Source organism: Candoia aspera, chromosome 2 (assembly GCF_035149785.1).
Source record: "Candoia aspera isolate rCanAsp1 chromosome 2, rCanAsp1.hap2, whole genome shotgun sequence".
Taxonomy (NCBI): Eukaryota; Metazoa; Chordata; class Lepidosauria; order Squamata; family Boidae; genus Candoia; species Candoia aspera.
This window is the reverse complement of record NC_086154.1, coordinates 77,343,167-77,364,397: the sequence shown is the minus strand read 5'-3', so window position 1 is coordinate 77,364,397 and position 21,231 is coordinate 77,343,167. Positions and strand designations below refer to the sequence as shown.

Here is a 21,231-nt window from a genome sequence, read left to right as displayed (position 1 = left end):
TATTACCAGACCTTCATTCCCAAATTTGCCACCATCTCCGCACCTTTCACTTGCCTATGGAAAAAAAGTTCCATTTACTTGGACCAGAAGGCATAAGAGGCATTTAAGGTCTTAAAGTGTCAGGCCTAGCCGAAGAATGACATAGAATCAATCCAGTCAAGTTCAGTTATTTGCTTACACCGTATAGAGAGAATCTTGCCAGACTAAACCTGTACTACTCTAACCTAATGGATATACCTTGGGAAGCTCTAGGACGTGGCTAATCTGAATCTTTTCTTCTTCCCACGGTCCAACTCCAGGCTTGGAGTTGTCTCTCCCCCATCCTTGGAATGTGCTCCCTCCTTCCCAAGGGCCAGCTGCGTTACTGTAGTCCATCACATCACCTCCACCTTCATAGACACATTCCATCACATCAAGTTTGCTTTTGCCTCCAAACCATTCTGATCCCTGAACCCCTTCATAGTGAAATATATGCTTCCAGTGTCACTATAGGTCCTGTACTTCTCCAAGCTGATCCTGGTTCTTCCATTCTTTTCCTGTGTGCATATTACTCAAGAAAACTAAGGTCTGCAGAGTCTAATTATACCATTTGGGATAAGGAACTCCTGGCAATCAAAGTTGCCTTGAAACCTGCATCACCATCTAGAATGATGAATCTTCAATGATACTCTGACCCTTGGGCCTCACTCTGACTACTCTTTTGCCTGCTGTTTTGGACTTGGAGACTTTGGGACTTTAGTAAGGCATGCTTGCTTGACTTTGGGGACTTCTTTCCTGCTTGTGTGTACAACTACCTCTCTTCAGTGTTTGTGTGTGTTTGGCCTGGGACAGGACAAAAGCTACAAAATTGTTCATCATGGAATTGAAAAATACTCCTAGAAGGCATTTTCAAAACCTTCATCAGATGAACAGTCAAACCTCCATATTGTTTATTTATAGGCTCATACTGTAACACTCAAAACTGCAATTTTTGATACATATATAGGCACCACTGTTAACCATCTAGATCAGTGTTTCTCAACCTTGGGAACTTGTGGATTTCAACTCCCAGAATTCCCTATGCAAGATTCCCTTAAATGCCAGCTTGTGATCTAAGTGAGTCTGCCGAGATTCTTTTTGACCATTACTCCAAAAATGGCAATCTTGCTATTTTAAACTATGATAGTACCAAACAAGAGTGAGCATTTGCATAAAAATGATTGAAAGGTAGTCATACAAAAATCTAGAACTTGCTGAAATTAGCAACAACATATTAATAAAATGTATATTAATATTATGCACAACTGTATATTAATAAAAGTGTAGATCAATAGTGAAATTCTTGAGGTCATCCAATAAAAGGGTTCTAGAGATAAAATCAAATAGCTTCCAACATAAGTGCCTCATGTTTATTAATTATACTTAATTAGCTTATAGGCCTATATTTTGCTGCATAATTTCTATCCTCTTTTAAATACTTAGTAATAACTATTACCACTGGTAATACCCATAGCAGACTCATTATTCAAATGCCCAGTCTCATAAAGCCCATGAAAGCAAGGCATAAGCTGTCAGGCTTTTGGAAATGCTACATTTTACAGACATATCACTTGAAGAAGAAAAATTCGTCTTACTGCCATTGTCTACAGTCAAAGAGGCCTGGAAAAAGTAGGTAGGAATAGAGATAAAAGGACTAAGTATACTGAAACATAGATATTGTAAAATAAAGGGACTTTGTTTGTTTGTTTGTTTATTTAAAATATATATAATAAATTTATATGGCCAACTCATATGCATGACTCTGGGCAGCTAACAGTTAAAAACAGAATTAAAAAAATAAAAAAACATCCAAGTTTAAAACAAGAGAGATAACATATAATAACTTAGCTGAGAACACTCATTTAATACAAAATAGGCTCACACATACTATCAGGGCCCCAGGCTTGATGGCAAAGCCAGGGTTTCAATGCCTTGTAAAAGACCGGCAGAGTCAGGGAAGTCTAGTCTCTGGGGGAATGATGTTCCAGAGGGCAGGCACCATGGCAGAAAAGGCTCTCTTCCTGGGCCCTGCCAGATGGCACTCTCTTTTGGATGGGACCCAGAGCATGCCTTTCCTGCTGGATCTCTATAAATATGGCCACCCACCTAATGTCTTATGTAGAACAACTACCTAACATTTGAATTGGGAGTCCTCCTGTAGTTCTGTTGTGTGCTTCGTCACCATTTTATATTTATATATTGTTTATTATTATATGGTTTTTTTCTTCTTTTTTGATTTGTTTCTTTTTATGCTGTACGCTTCCCAGAGTCATGCTGTCTGAGTCGGGTAGCCTTATAAATCTTAAAAATAAATAACAAAATTTACTCTGACTTCTGTGAGTCACATATTCCTAAGCTTTTTAGGTTCAAATGCTGCATCTCATGCACCAATATATACCAGAGCTACATTATTATCTGCTTGCCAACCTAATCTATTTTAAAATATGGGAAAGGATAGCAATTATTTTCAAAAACAGGTCAAGATGAAATAACATGAATTCTACAAATAAAACCTGACTTTTTTTTTCTAAAAAGCAATACAGAACTGCCACAAAACTGGGCATTTTACATCTTGAAATCTGAAATTACATCCAAGTACTCTGAGACTGTGATGATGTGATTTTTTTAAAAAGAGAAACAATTTTTTCTTCTAAAAATAAAGAACAAAACAAATTGCCTAAACCACTTACGCTTGAAAGAATACAGCTAGTCACACAGCCCTGAAAACAGCTTGGTGACTAATAAAACTACTAGGCAGCCTTCTTGAATCTGACATACTAACCTACTTCAAGGGTATTAATGTTGTTCCCATTTCTATCTCTTTGGCAATTCTAATCCAGTAGAACTACAGTATCTAATCATGGTAGGATTCAGTTATGAAGAACTGGAATGACAGCCAAAGCTCTAATTCTACTAAGTAGAATAAAATGATATAATTTTGCACAAATGTGCACTGCTTTCCTACTCCAGCCCAACAGTGTGCATTTGTATTACTGAGATCAGTCTACATGTAGCTTGCAAAATAAACTCTAAATATACCAATACACTGCTTCAGAAATCTCTGAAAAACACCCATTCTGCAACTTATTTATTTATTTATTTTTCAAATTTCTATTACCACCCATCTCCCCCCAAAAGGGGGACTTATATCAAAAGACACATCAGTGAGGATGTTAAGGAAACACTTTTCTGGAAATGTACTTGCAGTAGGAGGTATAGCTTCTCCAAACCTCAAAATTCAAGAGTGAGTTGCCGGGCCATTTTTTTTAAAGCAGTTTGTGCTAGAAAAGAGTAAAATGAGGCTATTCTGCAAGAAATCCTAGGACACTGTGGATTGTCCTAGAAATCTGTGACTTAATAAACCCTCATTTTATACTCAGCATGTATATCTGTGTAAATAAATGTTGTATCTCAGAAACACCAGCAGTCTTCAGTGACCTCCTTCCAAGGAAACCCAGGAAAGTGCTAGCACCTCTGAAGCGCCTCACAGTTCAGAGATGAGTGTACGCATTTAGCGATTCTGACTGGAGTAGCACAGAAAGCTATATAAATAAATAAATATCCACTCCCCTTTTAAATGAGTAATACATATAAAGTAAACCTCCCTCCTCCAAAATGCCAACCACTTCATACTTAATACAAGTGAGGAATATAACAAAAGTGATTCTGCCCAAGACTGGAGGTACTTTGACAACAAGAACACCCTTGAGAATCCCATGTTCCATAAACCTAAGGAGTGTAAACACTGCAACAGCCAGTCATTCAAAACTTCCAGAATTATTGCTATGTTTTGTCTGCAGAACCCCAGCCCCCTATTACAGAGGAAAAGCAGCAAAGAAGAAATTTCGTATTTGTCTCTGTAGGAGTGCTTGTTTAATCCACTTCTATAGCTATCTGCATATTATCCCTAGTTTTGCTAATATATTCATCAACCTCCAATTATGAAATCATACAGTTAACACCTTATCTTTCAGTTTGATACTATTCACTCTCTAAATATTCTTTTTATTTGGAATACCACTCATCCCTTCACTAAAAAGCTTATGGTCACATTTCTTGTCATTCACACTCCCTCTCCATACCTTCCATCAGGCGCAAACGACCTGTCAGGCACAGCTTTTACATATTCACACGTATTTCATCAGCCCTATGGAGTATCTTCTTCTGTCATGTGACCTTGACAGCAATAATAAATAGTTCAGGATTGAGTATCCTCAGAGGCAGAAATAGTATTAATCTGTGGGATACATTGTGCCTGGTTGTGTCACATTTAACAAAGCAAATATTTTTGCATATTTTCTTTGCAATCACTTGAGACATTTTATTTATTTATTTATTTATATTTCAAATTTCCATCACCGCCCATCTCCCCCAAAAAGGGGACTCTGGGCGGTTTACAATCAAAGATAAAACACATAAATTACAATATAAATACTCTATAAAATAAATATACATTAGAAAATATGTATAAAATAGTAGAAAACAGTATATTATTTTATAACAAAATAATGCAATAATGTCATATTATTTACACACACACACACACGTTTAGCTTTTGTTTTTACTAGACACATTGCACCTGATTGTGCTACTATTCTTTCTTTTTTTATCAACACAGATTTTTATCCTTGAATATGGCAAGTTCAAAGAAAAGATCTGACTTTATAAAACCTGTTCATATTGTGGAAATACAAAGATTGTTAAAAGAAAAAGTTGATGAAAACTATTTGATGATTTCAAAGATTAAAGAGATATTGATTCTGAAGATCATTTAGAAGAACATGACATGGACTCTGAATTGGAACAAGGGGATCATGAAACTGATGAAGGGGAAACAATAACAGATGCTAATTATTTTCTAGGAAAGGACAAATTACCAAATGGTATAGTAATCTATCTTCCAAATGTAAAAGAACAGACTTCCGGTGGGGACATTGCAGACTAAACAGCTGTGCTCGCGGGCTCAGCAGGCAGAACTGACAATGCAGCAGTTTTTCCAGGCTCGGGCAGGTTTTTCCTGAAGCCCAGGAGTGTTTTTCTGGAAAAAGGAAAACACCTGGAATCACCCCGCCTGTCCTCCAGACGGCTGCTTGCAGCCAGATCACAGACAGGGTTCACATTTGACTGGTAAGAGCTAGCCAGGATGCTGGGACGTCACCATTTTGCAAGCCACACTGTAGCCTTAAAGGGACACTAAGACCGGCCACCCCATTTCTAAATCACCCAATTTATATTTAAGTATGCATACCCTAAGAGAGGTTTTCTACAACAAGGAGAAGAGGGTTCTCTTAGTGCTTATCATTACTTTTGGGATTAATTTTTTAATTTTTTTAAAGTTTTGGACATTGTTTTCCCTCCAAATATTGAGGATTAAGTAGGATAATTGTCTCCATGTTATTATTTTTGTACCAATATTAGTATTTTCCTACATGTTGAATTGGGTATGACTTTATAAAACCTGATTTATTAAGTTGTGAACTGTTTTGAACCTTCAGTTTTCTGCTTCTACTTTCCCTGGGGAATCATCTGCATATCTCACTTTCACTTGTGTAAACACATTCCGCCATAATCTACTGCATGAGACATGGAGGATTTTCAACAGACTTTCTCTGACTTCCACCAAGATTTTAAACAGATTCTTTCTGATTCCTGCCAAGTTTTTATGCAAGGCATTCAGGACATTGTGGAAAATATGAGGTCTAAAATGTGTCATCTGGTTGGGGATGTCGTGGATGAAACTGAGGAATTTAACAGTGGCAGAGATCTCTCCTCTAAGAGATTGGGATTTCTGTTGAAATGCTGGATGAAGATTGGATAGTTGAGTTGGAAAAATTTAAGGGAGAGAGCCAGTTACAAGCCACAAGTGAAATTGATATTCTGCTGGAACGCCTTGGAAAAGAAGGCGTTATTATGTATGGGAGGTCTCCTGAAGAGAAGTTGGAGTTTTTGAGGGGGGCAGTTGGGCTGTTCTATTTTTTTAAGAAAAAAGCTCTGTGCGCTCTGTGGGGATATGTAAATGCTCTGGTTTATTTTGAAGTGGGATGAGGGTTTAAGAATATTTATGTGGATTGCTTTTAGGGTTTGACTGATTTCATTTATCATTAATGATGTGGATTAAGATTATTAAGGTATAATAAAAATGTCTTTGGATGGTTTTGGGTTTAATATGATTAAGATTATTAAAACTATTGTATTATTAAGTGCAATGGCAGACAATTTATATGTTTTTTAGTTTGATCATTATAGTAGACAGAAATGTATAGAATAGTAGTAGGAAGGAAATAATTAAATAAATGTTATCTTTGTGGGGGTAGCTGATTAGGATATATATATATATATATATATATATATATATATATATATATAAAATTTTAATATAAGGGGAGGGAGTAACTGTATTTAGTAATTTTTTACAATGTGCCAGTGGAATGATTTATAATGTGATTTTGGTTTAATGTAGATTAAGGGATTGATTACGGAAATTCTTATATATGCTTGCTGTTAAAAGTTGGAAGTCACCTGTTTTTGTAACTTTGAAAAAAAAATCTTTTGTGTTTCTACACAATTTTAGTTTTTTTTTCCTTTGTAGTTTTTTTTCTGTAGCTTTTATCTTTGCTTGAAATTTAATAAAATTCTTATTAAAAAAAGGTAAAATAATAAAAGCTCACAACCTGTTAAGACATTTGCCAGGGGTTATAAGTGATGTATAAGGGGTTATAAGTGATATACAGTTGGCAAAAACAGCTGCGGATTTCTGGAGATGTTTATTTAGTGATGATATTCTTGAGATTGTTGTTAAATATACCAATCAGTACTTAAATTTTATCAGACAAATATTCCTGAGAAAAGAGGCTAAGCCTACAGATTTGATTGAAATAAAAGCTTTTATAAGACTTTTATATTTAGCAGGAGCCTACAGAGGAAACAGAATCTTGAAGAACTTTAGGGAACAAATGGAGATACAGAAATTCAGTCTCCTGATGAGTATTAAGAAATTTAAATTTCTAATGTGTTGTTTGTAGTTTATCATGATACATGAACAGAAAGAAAAAAGGAAGATCAACTCTCCCCTGTACATGAAATATTCACTAAATTTGTACTCAACTGCCAAAAGAACTATTCTCTAGGAGAAAACCCAACATTAGATGAAATACCCGGCTTTTGGGGAAGATGTTCATTTCACCAGTACGTATCATCAAAGCCTAGTTAAGTATGGAATAAAACGTTATACAGTTGTGGATGCTGAATGTTTTATTCATATAATTTGGAGATTTATGTGGGAAGCAGCCAAATGGGCCATACAATATAAGTAGCAAACCTACAGATGTAGTAAAAAGAATGACAGAGCCCATATATGGGTCAGGCCGTAATGTAACTGGTTCAGTGACACCAACTTAGTTGAGGAACTAAAGAAGAAGAAATTGTCCTATGTGATTGACTGATTATGTGCAAGTTGTTTTCAACTCCTGTTTTTGTTGTTGTTTAGTCGCTTCTGACTAGATAGATTTTCTCCATGATCCTTCAGGTCCTATGTGGGTACCCTAAAAAAACCAAAAGACAAATACCACCTGCATTCGTTATAACCAAAGGCAGAGGAGAACACTCAAGCATTTTGGCTAGTTTAGTGTCATATATCCCAAAGAAACAAAAAACTGTTATTCTTGTGTCTAGTTTACCTGCCAATAAATCAACTGATCCTGATTCAGAAGGAAAAAAGAAGCCATCCATAATTACATTTTACAATGAAACAAAAGGAGTGGACATTGCAGATAAAATGTGAGCCACATTCAATGTTGCTAGAAACATTAAATGATGGCCTATGGTATTATTTTTTGCCATGCTAAATATAAGTGGCATCAACTTACAAGTCATTTACCTTGGAAACTGTTTAGAATCAATGAGAAGAATATTTATGAAACAGCTATCCCATGAACTTGTGGGAGAAATAGCCAGAAGCAGCATAACAGAGATTGGAATGCCATTAGATCTGCAAGAAAGATTAAAAAGATTTCACCTTGACACAGAATAAGAAAAGGAAGATGAAAATATTCCAGGTCTATCTGCAAAAAGATGTACCACTTGTACCAAATAAATCAGTCACCAAAGGCTTTCAGGGTTTGAATGCAAAAAAATGTAAAGGTACCTTTTGTCTAATACATGTCACTCGTCTGCAACTCTTGCTTCAGCAATGAAGAATCCAAGTTAGAATAAGAAATATCTTCAATGTTTTTTGTGCAGTAGAAATTCTGAGTTTTATGCAATGTATGTTTTTCACATAAAGAGGATAAACATTTTTACAAAAGAATTGAGTTTTATGTAAATGCATTTTTCTTCATATAAAGAGGCAAATTTATTTCAAGTAAAGCTTTTTTTATTATGAAAAAATATTAGATATACTGTTCTTTATAATAAAGTTGATATAGATGGATATGACATTTTAAAATGCCCTGCTAGAAAGGTAACTATAAAATGAGCCCAGTGCTGTCATTATAAGCATTGTGTCTGATAGAAGGGTCAGGCCTTGGTCCCCAACATTTATATCAAGTAACTTTGAAGGAATTTAGGATTTACAACTATTGCCAGTGAGACTCTGAAACCACCTTTCCAAACCAAAAACACTTCTTCCTAAGAGACATGAAGGATTTCTGTGTTTTCTATTTACTAATGTTTTATAAAACTGTTTCTTCTTCCAATCTCTTTTTATTACATTTAGGGACTGTCAAAGGGATCTCCTATCTTGCTTCCTTTCCTCCTGCAGGATGGCTACATCCATTTGCCCCAGTAATGTTCTAAAATAATATGATTTTTGATTCCTTGTGCCCCCATGCAGCTGCCTTGCCTAGGCCTGCCAGCTTTGGGCTACCAAAATCTAAAATGGCACAAAGGAACAGCTAAGAGATAAAGAAAGCTCTTTAACACTTTGCTGCCACCCTGTCACAGGCTGGATTTTTGCAGCCCAGATCTGACAAGCCAATTCAACTGTATGTATTCCTGACTTTCCCAATGCTCACAATCATTCTTTCAACAGTCAACCTATTTTAATTAGTGAATACTTCACGTCTAAGAGGCCTACAGTACAAGTTTAATTATCAGTGGATCTCATTCCCTAGGGAAAACGTTTACAGCCTCAATTTTTTTGGGGGGAAGGGGGTGCCTTTGAATCAGTTTTTGGGGGGAAGGGGGTGCCTTTGAATCAGTCTTGACCCCTGGCAACTGCCTGGACAGGCCCCTGCAGTTTTCTTGGCAACCATTTCGTAAGTGGTTTGCCACTGCCTTCTTCCTAGGGCTGCGAGAAGGTGCCTAAGGCAAGACGAGAACTCGGTCTCCTGGTTTCTAGCCTGGTGCCTTAACCAGGACACCAAACTGGCCCTCTTACAACCTCAGTTACTAACGGTAAATTTACAACTAAGAGTGCAACGCTTGCCAATTATCCATGAGTAAGTCCATGGAACTCAACAGGATTTATTTCTTAGTAAAAAAAAAGCCTTGCCTTTCAAACTTGACAGGAGTCTTAACATTTTGAATCCTGTTCCCCCTATTATCACAATAATTAAGGAGTTAATTATGCATTAACTCCTTACCATATTCCCCCTTCTTCGCATCTTTGCTTACAGAATAAGAGTCTACCCCAACTCCAAAAAATAGGAAAACCACCAGCTAAGCTTCCCGACGTTATAAAATAACGTTTTCTACCATTTTAAACGCCCACAAACCCTTTCCAGCCTAAAATGGTAGCAACAGCCACATGACTACCCTCCCCCCATCCCAGGCTCCGCGCATGCGTTACTGCCTTTCCCTCCTTTCCCTCGGGGGGGGGAAAAAGGCAGTACCTTGGAAGACCGCAAGAGAGCGGAAGCGAGCGACGAGAAGCTCAAGCTCCCGAATATGGGTCAACCAGGTGCGTATCATCCAGGCGCCTGCGCGGAAAGAACACGTCGGTGGGCGGGGACTGCTGTCAAGCGGGCCCGCCCACTCCAGTCCGTGGTGGCGGAAGCGGGTCTTGGTGGTTTTGCGTGCGGCTGCCTTGCCCGGCTCTTCGCAGCCGGTGCTCTGCCTGCATCCCGGCGGACGGAGATGCGGCGATAGGCGTAAGTTGGGGGGCCGCAGCTTGGGCGAGAAGGTATTGCTTCTGTGACAGAGGCGCGGGCCTGGCTCTGGGTCCGCGGAGGCCGGTGAGGTCAAGAGAGCTGGAAGACGGAGAAGGAGCCCGGGGCGCGTTTTGGCAGCGCCAGTTCGACTAGGAGATGTGGGACAGCGGCGGGGAAATGGAGAGGGGGCTGAAAAGAAGAGAGTAGCTGGGGTGGGGAGCTGCTGCTACTGCTGGTAAACCTCCTTGCCAGGCAGAAACTCCACGGCCCAAGTAGTTTCGTTGCACTCTGCCTTGGCGGCCGTCGGTGGATGGCCAGGAGGTAAACTTTCCTCAGGTCAGCTTCAGGGGCAAGTAATTTCAAAGTCGTGGATTGCAAGCAGAGGGCTGGACGGCTGTGCGGTTTGTCTGAAGCACCTTCTCCCCTTTAATGTTATTTCCCCCTGCAGGGGAGAGACTGATGCAGGGATCCAAAACAGAGGGATGAAGTGGGGATGTCTCACCTAGAAGCTCTTCCTGGACACTTGTTGCTTTGTTTTGTTCAGTCAACAGGTCACTGAGCAGAAAAAGCCAAACTGAAATGAATAAGGCCAAACCCCTGAATTTGGTGTGCAGGAGGTTGTGGGGGATGACAAATGCACAAAGTAAAGCCAGTATATTGTCAGAAACCTAATAGCTCTCCTGGAAGTGACAGGGAGGACTGAACACCCCCCCCCCCCGATCTCATGGAGAAAAAAGAAAAGTCAAGCAGTAGCCTAAATGACAATATGTAGTTGTCAGCAATTTGTCCATAGTCTGTAATTCATTATGAACTGAAAATCTGTTTGATGTAAAACTGCATGTGTCTGGGTATACTTCGTGCAGCTGCTTATCAGCAGTTGTACAGCTGCTAGACATACCTGCCTTTTTTTTCTGCATCCATATAAGTCTGGTCAGTGGAGATGGGTAAAGAAGACACTTGGGTGCTTTCATTTTCTGTGCCTTTATTGCTAGAATTTTACAAAGGTTAATGGAACTATCTCTTTAGCAGAGTGATATTGTATTATTTTGATGTATAGCTCATGAAAGAATACTTCTGTTTCTGTAATACAGTGGTTACTGTTTGCCCTGGCAGGTTTTGAAAAGGTGCGAACCTAGGAGTCCTCAGTGCAAATTGGAGTGTGTCCTACTAAACCAAACAGACTTCAAGAGATAATTGTGCTCGACATATCAGACAGCTGCTGCAAATAAAGTGTTAGTATATAATTGGCATATTTGTTTTGAAATGCGTTTTCTAATGTATTTTTACTGAAATTGCCTTTTTAAGACAATTTATGGTTGTTAATAATAAACAGTTACTGCAGTAATTCCCCAGGGAGGGTGCAGAAAGAGATGACGTGCCGGATTCCTCATACCCTGCCCAAAGGCCCTAGATCAGTATATGCACATTTACTCTAAAGTAAGTTATTATGTTCAGTGAGTGTTACTGTATAAGAAGAAGCATGTGTAAAGGAATTGTAGTCGACACATGTATTTCCTAAGCGTTTTAAATTTAATTTTAAATTTACTTGGTGTTTATATAAGTACGGGACTTACAGATAGAAATGTCATAATTTCATTTCCATGTGGCTGAGGTTCATGTATTATTTTATACTGAATAAAGGATTGAAATTGGCTACATTGCATAATTATGAATTTAGTTTTCAACTTGCATTGCTGAATTCTTAACAGCAGAAATAATTAAATGGGCATGGAAACAGTCTTTTCATGCCTGTATATTAGGCTTGTCTTCATGCCCTTTGTACTATGGTATGAAGACTCCCTTGGTTTTTAATTTACTAACATTTTGTGCAGGACTTATTGCCTCCATCTCATCTTCAGCCTGCTGCTCAGGCAGCCTAAAGCCATCTTGACTGTTCCAGTTTGGAAGTGGCATTTTCCTTCTTTTGACAAAAAACAAACACCCTTCTCATGAGGACCACCCTAATAGTACTGACAGAAGAATCACTAAGTAAATGATAAGGTTAAATGAATAATAAATACAAAGATTGAATAAATAAAAATTAAGGGTTGAATCCCCAGCCCTGCCTCACAATGCATTCAGGATTTGTGGGTCATTTTTCCATCAGTAGATGATGCTGGATGGGAGGGGAAAGGACAGCAGGGAATCCACCAATTATTGCCCTGAAACTATATATAAAATTAAACTGAGTGAGTGCAGTAACACTGCCCAGCCTCAGGGCTGGGGCACATAAGGTAAGCTGTGGGGTAGCACAGTTTATATCAATGTACTTGCCTCCTGGCTCGGATATAACAGGGTAGCATATTAACATAGCTCTAAAGAAGAGCATGGGAGCCAGTTTGGTGTAGTGATTAAGGCACCAGGCTAGAAACTGGTGACTTCTGGTCCCATCTTGGGTATGAAGCCAGCTGGGTGACCTTGGGCTGGTCACTCCTCCTCAGCCCTAGGAAGGAGGCAATAGCAAACCACTTCCGAAAATCCCTTGCCAAAAAAACTGCAGGGACTAGTCCAGGCAGTCTCTGAGAATCAGACACGATTGAACAGATTTTAAAAAAAGGAAGATCCTATGGAATTTCTTTTCTCAAGATGAAGAAAATAAATTCTGTATGCATATGAGACTAGCTGGGAGGTTAAATCCCACAGTCAGTTGCAATAGTGATTACATTCTTGCATTTTCTGAAAATTTCAGTCCAAGATAATGTTTTGGAAGATTACAATAGAATGTCTTTACTGTTTTACATAGCATAGAAGTGCAAGCAGGCAGATGCAGGAGATTGCCTCATGGCCACAGCTAACCATTGGGATGAACATCACTCATCCAGCATTGTGTAATGTGGACCAGCTCTTTAGGTAAGGGAATGCTACTACAGGAAGACGTTACAAAGCCTCTCTTGGATTTAACTTTATCATTCTGATTAATACCAAAATATTATTCACAAAGGTTTTCTTCTTATGTTTTGTATATGTATTTTCAGAAATATGTATGCTGTACTTAACAATCATCTCAGTTATGTTTTATTACCATGTAAACCAAAAAGCTATCTTCTGTAAGACTCTTGTATAACATGTTTTGGAAAATATTGGCAATGGAAGAGTCCTGTAATTCCTACAATGAGATTATATTTAACTTTTTGTGATTTTCTCTTGTTAATTTAGCATTTAATATTTTAAGAAATATTAGTTCCAAAATGTCATGACTGCCCTATGGCCAGCTTCTAAAGTTAGGTATATGTTTAATAGAAAAGTATCTGACTTTTGGTCAGACAGTGATATTTATTTTTGTTTTCCCCACTTATTAAAATAAAGCTGATCTGCAGAGGCATTTACTAAATAATAAAATTTTTGTTGCTGTGTAGTTTTTCTGTGCAGGTAGCTTCTCTTTATGCCAAACTATTGGTAAGTCTTGATCAATCCCATATTATTCAGAATTAGGTGAATAATATTGCAGGGAATAATTAGGTAAATAATGTTGCAGGGAAGAATCTTGCACCTTATAATGTAATTGTATTTGATTAATAATTAGATTTATATTCTGCCTTTTTCTTCAGAATATGAAAGCAGAGTACATAGCTCTGCCTCCTTGATTTTTTTTCCCACAACAACATGGTGAGAGAGATTAGACTGAGAGAGAGTTACCAGTCCAAAGTCACCTAGTGAGCTTCTGTGGCTAAGGGCAGACTAGAACTGGGTCTCCCCAGTGCTAGTCTAACACCTTAGCCACTGTGGAGTCCTTGGTGCTCTCTGAGCCTTGTTGTTTTCTTGCAGACGTTTCATTGCCAGAGTAGGCAACATCTTCAGCGCGAAGAGGGAGAGGGCCTTGCTCTCGATTTATGTACAGTGGGTTGCCCTACTTGTGTTGGTAGGGGTGTTGTTCTCTCCTTGGGAGTTCCTTGATTGGGCTGTTGTTTGCTGCTTGGTTGATTGTCTGAGTTAGTAGTTCCTTGATTAGGGTGTATTGTGCTGTTTGATGGTTCATCTGGTGTTGATCCTAGTGTTGATTTTTGCATATCTGGGTGTTGATTGCTGGCAAGGGAGTGTCCTGGTCTTTTGGCTTTTCTATTGTCTCTTTTGAGTGGTATGTAAATGTTGTTTACCTCTATGTGTCTGTTGATGGCTGCTTTGTCTGAGAGCCAGGCTTCCAGGAATTATCTGGGTTGCTGCAGTGTGTAAGTGCTCATCTGAATAATGTTCAGAACACCAGAAAAAGGAAAAAGATCATCTGTACAGCATCTTCCAGCAAAATGGATACCGGCTCAACTTTATCAAAAAGTGCCTCACCACCCAACTGACTACAACCCAACCAGTAGAAGCTCTGAAAAGGATAACACTGCCATATATCAGAAACATCTCAGAAACCACCAACAAACTGTTACAACCGCATGGTATCACCATAGCACATAAACCAACTAAAACTCTTCAAAACATATTAAGCAACCCAAAAGACTCAATAGCCCAAGAAGAAAAAAACGAGTTATTTATAACATATAGTGCAAAGACTGTAACAGCCACTATGTAGGACAGACAGACAGAAGACTAGCAGAGTGCATCCACGAACACCAACTAGCAGTCAGAAGACATGATGAGAACTCCTTAATCTCACAATATGTGGACAGACTCAACCATAGTTTCAACTGGAAACTGAGTATCCTAAACCAAGCCAAATCCAAAACCGCCAGAGAATTCCTGGAAGCCTGGCACTCAGACAAAGCAGGCATCAACAGACACATAGAGGTAAACATCATTTACATACCATTCAAAAGAGACAATAGAAAAGCCAAAAGACCAGTACACTCCCTTGCCAGCAATCAACACCCAGATATGCAAAAATCAACACTAGGATTAACACCAGATAAACAATCAAACAGCACAATACACCCTAATCAAGGAACTATTAACTCAGACAATCAACCAAGCAGCAAACAACAGCCCAATCAAGGAACTCCCAAGGAGAGAACAACACCCCTACCAACACAAGTAGGGCAACCCACTGTATATAAACTGAGAGCAAGGCCTTCCCTCTTTGCCCTGAAGATGTTGCCTAGTCTGGCAATGAAATGTCTGCAAGAAAACAACAAGGCTCAGAGAGCACCAAGGACTCCACAGTTCAACCCTGAGCTACAAATATTCGCTGCGATTGGTACCTTAGCCACTTCCCAACACTGGCTGCCATAATTTTATGACGGCTTATATGGAATAAATCTACATTTAATTCATTGCCGCTTACTGTTTGGTCATCCATGAAGTCTGTTCTTATATTATTAAAAAAGATCAACATCCTGAATCCTAGAATGCTTTGGAAAGCCCACATGGATGGCATAAATAGAACAAGCCTTTTCCTTTGCTGTTCTCTACCAACAGATATTCACTGGCCTATTGCCTATTGATATAGAGGTTAACATGGCCATAATGATTAATTGCTATTGACATACTTAATGAATTTATCTAATTGTCTTAAATTTTATAGCAATGAAATATGCAATATGTTTCTTTTTTTATTTTTTGCCTGTGCTGAATTTCCTGCCAATCAGCTTAATTAATTTGAATGCTTTTAAGTTCTAATGTTATAAGGTAGAGAAAATTTTCTCATCTGTTTTCTATTCTCAGTGTCTAATTTTATAAACTTATCATTAGGCTGAATAATCTTTTTGTAGTGCCAGGGTAAAGTAAAAAAGACATATATTTGAGGAATCCCATTTTTTACATTGCTGAAATTCAGAAATGCTTGCAAAGTTGCAGTTTTAGTTTCTTATTCCTCATTTGTTTATGCTATAGCAGTCTGCATAGAAACATGGGCATTGGAGCCTTCTTCATGCCTTTAAAATGCAACCATGTGAAGATAATAGGTCAAAATTAGGGCTATCAGATCTGGGCTGCAAGAATCCACATGACTGTTAGATAACAACAATAAAATTTGGACACTCTCTTTGCTGTCATGTAGTGGATGTCTGGATTTTTGCAGCCCAAATCTGGTTGCCATATCCATATCATCATGTGTTACAAAGCTGACATTCTGTAACAAAAGCCATAAGGGTGATATTTTTTAAGGTTAAATTTTCTCTTCTTGCAAACGTGATATCAAAATTAGTTTGAAAGTTTGAATGAACTTTGTTAGAAGATGTGCCACTCGGCAACAGATTGTACAGTCATTCACTTGCTATTCTCTTCCTCTTTGCCTGTTGCTTATTGTCATGTTCACCATTTCGATGTGTTGTTAACATCGTAACGTTTCACATGTCAAACCCTTCTTCCGTGTCTTACATGCTTGAACGTTTGCTGGTATTTTCCATTATTGCTGTGCTCCTTATTTTGCTACTTTGGAATGTATGTTTGGGTTTGCAACTCTGTTCAAGGTTACTTTCCCAGGCAGATGTAACGGTTGCTAGCACCTGGGAGGGGGTGGTTGCTAACGAGCACTCGGGGTGGGACTGGGTTGGAAGCAAGGCTTTTAAGTTTGTATTTGGCGCGCTTTTGCTCATTCTCAGCTTTCTCTGTATTTGCATACTATTCCTTTAATAAATCAGTTATCTTTAAGCCCAGGCTTGTGAGACTGAGTATTTGGGATTAGGCAACCATTACATAAAGCTGAGAATCATTTATATCATCTTCCGCTAGCCCCATCCAAAGTTTGGGTAACGGGGAGCGCTAGCGATGACAGAACCTCAACTACGCGAGAATGAGGGGAGCGAAGAGGAGCCGGACTCGACAAAGACCCTGGTAGCTCCGACTTCGCGAGCCCAAAGGGCAGCACGTCGAGAGAAGCGGGATGCCCAATTGGATGACCTATTGTTGGCGGTGCAGGGTGCCACAAGGGGTGAACTTCAACCCGAGGTGGAAGCAAGAACGGGGAGGGAATCACCACAGCCATCCTGGGAACATGAAATCCCCTTATCACCGAGGGTGGTGGTGACAACTAGACCCTTAGAAGAGCCTGTCACCTCTGCCTGCATGAAGGCAATAGAGGATAAAATGGACATGATAGTGACCCTCCTGAAGGATATTCCCAGAGGGTCGGGGTCCCTACAGGAAGATTGGGAAGAAGACCCCTCCCAGCTGGCTTACCCGAGAGAGAGGTCCCCGTCACTCAGGGGAAGAAGTAGGACTCGGGCTTCCCAACAATCGGGAAGGGAGTCGAGAACAACCAGGGAGCGGCCACCACTGGGGGCTCAACGTGCGTTGACGTTTGCGGAGCCATCGCAGCCGGCGGAGCCGATAAGAACCTTTCCACCGTTTGGGGTAAAGTTCGATGGCGACCCTACCACGCTCTCTTTTTTCATTACCAATGTTAGACATTACGTGGATGATTGGGGGCGATGCTTTCGTTCAGAGCAGGGCAAAATTAATTTTATTGCCAACAAGTTGAAGGGGAGGGCAGCGGATTGGTATGTGCAGTTATGCCAAGCAGAAGCCACGGAGTTAGAGGACTTTGATGAGTTTCTGTGGGCACTAAAACAGCACTTCGAAGACCCCTTGGCCCAAGAGAGAGCGAAAAGCGCCCTGAAAAAACTTTATCAAGGAACCCTCTCCGTCGCAGACTATGCTTTGGAATTTAAAGCCCTGGCGGGAAAGGTGGAGGATTGGTCCCAGTCGACTTTAGTGGAAATGTTTAAACAGGGACTGGAGACGGAGGTCCTCCGGTGGGCTTTGTGTCGGGATGACCCCAAAACGTTGTATGGGTGGATTCAGTTGGCGGGCAACGCGGAAAACGCTCTACAAACGTTCGCCCATAGCAAGGAAGTGAGGCAAACCAGAGTTAGTAGGGGGGCTTGTGCCCCTGGATTTTCAAGCCGCCCAAAAATGAAAAGTTGGGAAGAAGAAAGGGAATGACGATTTGCGAAAGGTCAGTGCCTAAGATGCGGGAAAGAAGGGCATTGTGCCACTTCGTGCCTGAGACGCAGACCGGAGGAACGGCCGGCAAAAGCGCCGGGAAAATCGCCAGCATTACCGCGTAAGATGAGGGCTGCCTGCGCAGAAGTTGACCCTTCAGACCTCCTATTTGGAGAAGAGGAGGAGGAATTGCACTTCGACCAGCCGGTGGGAAAAGGCTACCACCTGCTCTGAAGGGCGCCGTTGGGCAGGTGGAAGAAACCGGGCGCGACCACGATTCGGTGAGTGGGAATTTTCCTACACTGACTGTCAAAGTGAAATTGGGATCTAGAACCAAAACTGTTGAAGTCTGGGCTATGCTAGATTCGGGCTGTTCACGTTCACTAATGCACCCCGATGCTGTAGCCGCCCTAGAACAGCCCACGTTCCCTTTGCAACGACCAATGATCTTCACGCAATTGGATGGAACTATGGCTGGGGGAAAAGCGGTTACCCACTCTACGGGACTTGTAGCTTTGCAAATGGGTACCCATTGGGAGAAATTGCCTTTTGTCATAGCTCCAGTGGGGGGTCCTTTGGTTATTTTGGGAATGCCTTGGTTCGTACAACAAAATCCTTTTATCAGCTGGCTGCATAGAACTGTAACGTTTGCTGATGGGTTTTATAAAGTACCAGAAAAGGACTTGTTGGAGGACATTGAGGGTGGACGGGTGGCTACCACTACTGTACAGACACTTCAACCCCTAGAAGGACTGCCTAAGCAATACCAAGACCTGGCAGATGTGTTTGGAGAGAAGGAAGCAGATCGCTTACCACCACACCGAAAGACAGACTGTGCCATTGAATTTCTGCCCAATGTGAAATTACCTCACCCAAAAATCTATCCCATGTCTCCTAAGGAGCTGGCCACGCTGAGGGAATTCATTGATAAAAATCTAGCTAGGGGTTTCATCGAGCCGGCAAATTCCCCGGTCGGGGCACCTGTCCTCTTTAGACCTAAAAAGGATGGTTCCTTGAGGCTGTGTACCGATTTCCGCGGGCTCAATGCAGTATCAATATTAAATAAATATCCTTTGCCCCTCATCGAAGATATGTTATCACATCTGGCCAAGGGCAAAATCTTCTCAAAGTTAGATTTAAGGGAAGCCTACTTTCGCATTCACATAAGGGAGGGGGATGAGTGGAAAACCGCGTTTAACTGTCCTCTGGGGGCTTTCCAATACAAAGTCTTGCCTTTTGGTCTGTCTGGGGCACCTGGGGTTTTTATGCAACTTATCAATGAGGTCTTGCATGACCACCTATTTAAAGGGGTTTTAGTGTATTTGGATGATGTATTAATTTATACTGAAACCATGGCAGAACATATTCACTTGGTGCGTCAAGTGCTTGCTAAACTGAGAAAAGCAGAGTTGTATGCGAAACTGTCCAAGTGTGCCTTCCATCAATCACAGATTGATTACTTGGGGTATAGAATTTCAGCAGAGGGCATTGAGATGGACCCTGCCAAGATTGAAGCCATTGTGGCATGGGAGCCTCCCCGTACCAGGCGGCAATTACAGAGTTTCCTTGGATTCGCCAATTTTTATAGGGCATTTGCCCAAAATTTCGCTGAAACCGCCCTTCCCCTTACTGAACTACTAAAAACTAAAGCTCAAGGGGATACGCGGCGCTCCAAGAACCCAGGCGTGCTCCTTAAATGGACCCCAGCCTGCCAACAAGCATTCGATGCGCTCAAACAGATTTTCACCACTGAACCTATTTTGCAGCATCCTAACCCAACTAAGCCTTTCGTAGTGCAGGTTGATGCCTCTGACTTCTCCATCGGAGCAATTCTGCTTCAAGCAGACCAATCTGGCACTCTAAAACCCTGTGCTTACCTCTCTCGCAAGTTCACAGAAACAGAGAGAAGGTGGCATGTTTGGGAAAAAGAGGCGTTTGCTGTCAAAACAGCCTTGGAAACTTGGCGTCACTTATTGGAAGGGGCTTCCCACCCTTTCGAAGTGTAGACTGATAATAAGAACTTAGAGGCATTAAGCACCAGTCGAAAACTCAGCCCCAAACAACTTCGATGGGCTGAATTTTTCACTCGCTTTGATTTCACACTCAAGTTTATACCAGGCAGAAAAAACGTTTTAGCAGATGCCTTATCATGCAGACCCCAAGATGCTGGCCCTGGGCCAACGGTACAGGGTACTGTATGGACTGAAAAGCAACTGAGTTTGGCAGCTGTGACGCGCAGTCAGACACGAGCGCAACAGGCTCAACGCCAGACCGCTCCGCCTCCCTCCCATCCGGCGCGTCTGCCAATTCCATCAGACTTGAAACAACAGTTGCTTTTCCACCTGAAATCTGACACTTGGTTGCAAGCAAATTTAAACACTGTAACTTTTACTGAGGACTTTGCCTGGCGAAACGATCGTCTGTATGTCCCTGAGGCTTTACGAAAGACGATCCTCCAGTGCTGCCATGACGATAAGTTGGCTGGACATTTTGGGTACCTTAAAACCCTTCACCTCATCAGGCGTCAATTCTGGTGGCCAACTCTTCTAAGGGACCTTAAAACTTATGTGGCCGCTTGCCCTGTGTGCGCAACAACCAAGCGCAAACCTGGCAAGCCTCAAGGCTTTCTGCAACCTGTGGCAACCCCTGCCTACCCATGGCAGGACATATCCATGGATTTTATTGTCGACCTCCCACCCAGTCAACGAAAAACAGTCATTTGGGTAGTAAAGGACTTTTTCTCCAAACAAGCGCATTTTATCCCATGCGCTTCCATCCCCACTGCGCAACAGCTGGCACGCCTCTTCCTCGTACACGTGTACCGTCTCCACGGAATACCCGCCCGCTTGGTGAGTGACGGGGGCTCACAATTTACGTCACAGTTTTGGCGGGTTTTTTAAAACTGATTGGCACCACACAAGCCCTTTCCACTGCGTGGCATCCAGAGACGGATGGATCTACTGAAGCTGTTAATTCAACACTGGAACAATATTTACGGGCATTCGTCAATTATCAACAAGACAACTGGGTGGACCTGCTTCCTTTTGCTGAAGTTGCCTACAACAACGCTGTACATCAAAGCACTGGACAAGTTCTTTTTAAAACTGTCTTTGGCCGGGAGTTCATCCCAATACCCGAACTCCCGCACCCACAATCACTGCCAGCCTCTCTCACTGACTGGGCTCAAACCCTACAAGACTCATGGCACAACATTCAACGAGCCCTTTCCCATGCCCAAACCACCTACAAAAAGCATGCAGATGCTAAACGTTCCCCCCAACCGGCGTTTACTCTGGGGGAT

General features: G+C 41.0%; 1 protein-coding gene across 3 annotated transcripts in view; it reads left to right on the top strand.

The window, feature by feature from the left end:
* Positions 1–9,988: 9,988 nt before the first annotated feature.
* Positions 9,989–21,231, top strand: part of LOC134489538 (F-box/LRR-repeat protein 21-like) — a 29,436-nt gene continuing 18,193 nt past the window's right edge. For 2 of the 3 annotated variants that reach the window (XM_063292285.1, XM_063292283.1), the window contains exons 1-2: positions 9,989–10,138; positions 12,850–12,956. The gene's annotated coding sequence lies outside the window, so the exon portion shown is untranslated. Of the gene's footprint in view, positions 10,139–11,219; positions 11,339–12,849; positions 12,957–21,231 lie in introns of all 3 variants that reach the window. The other variant, XM_063292284.1, reaches the window with a different exon arrangement.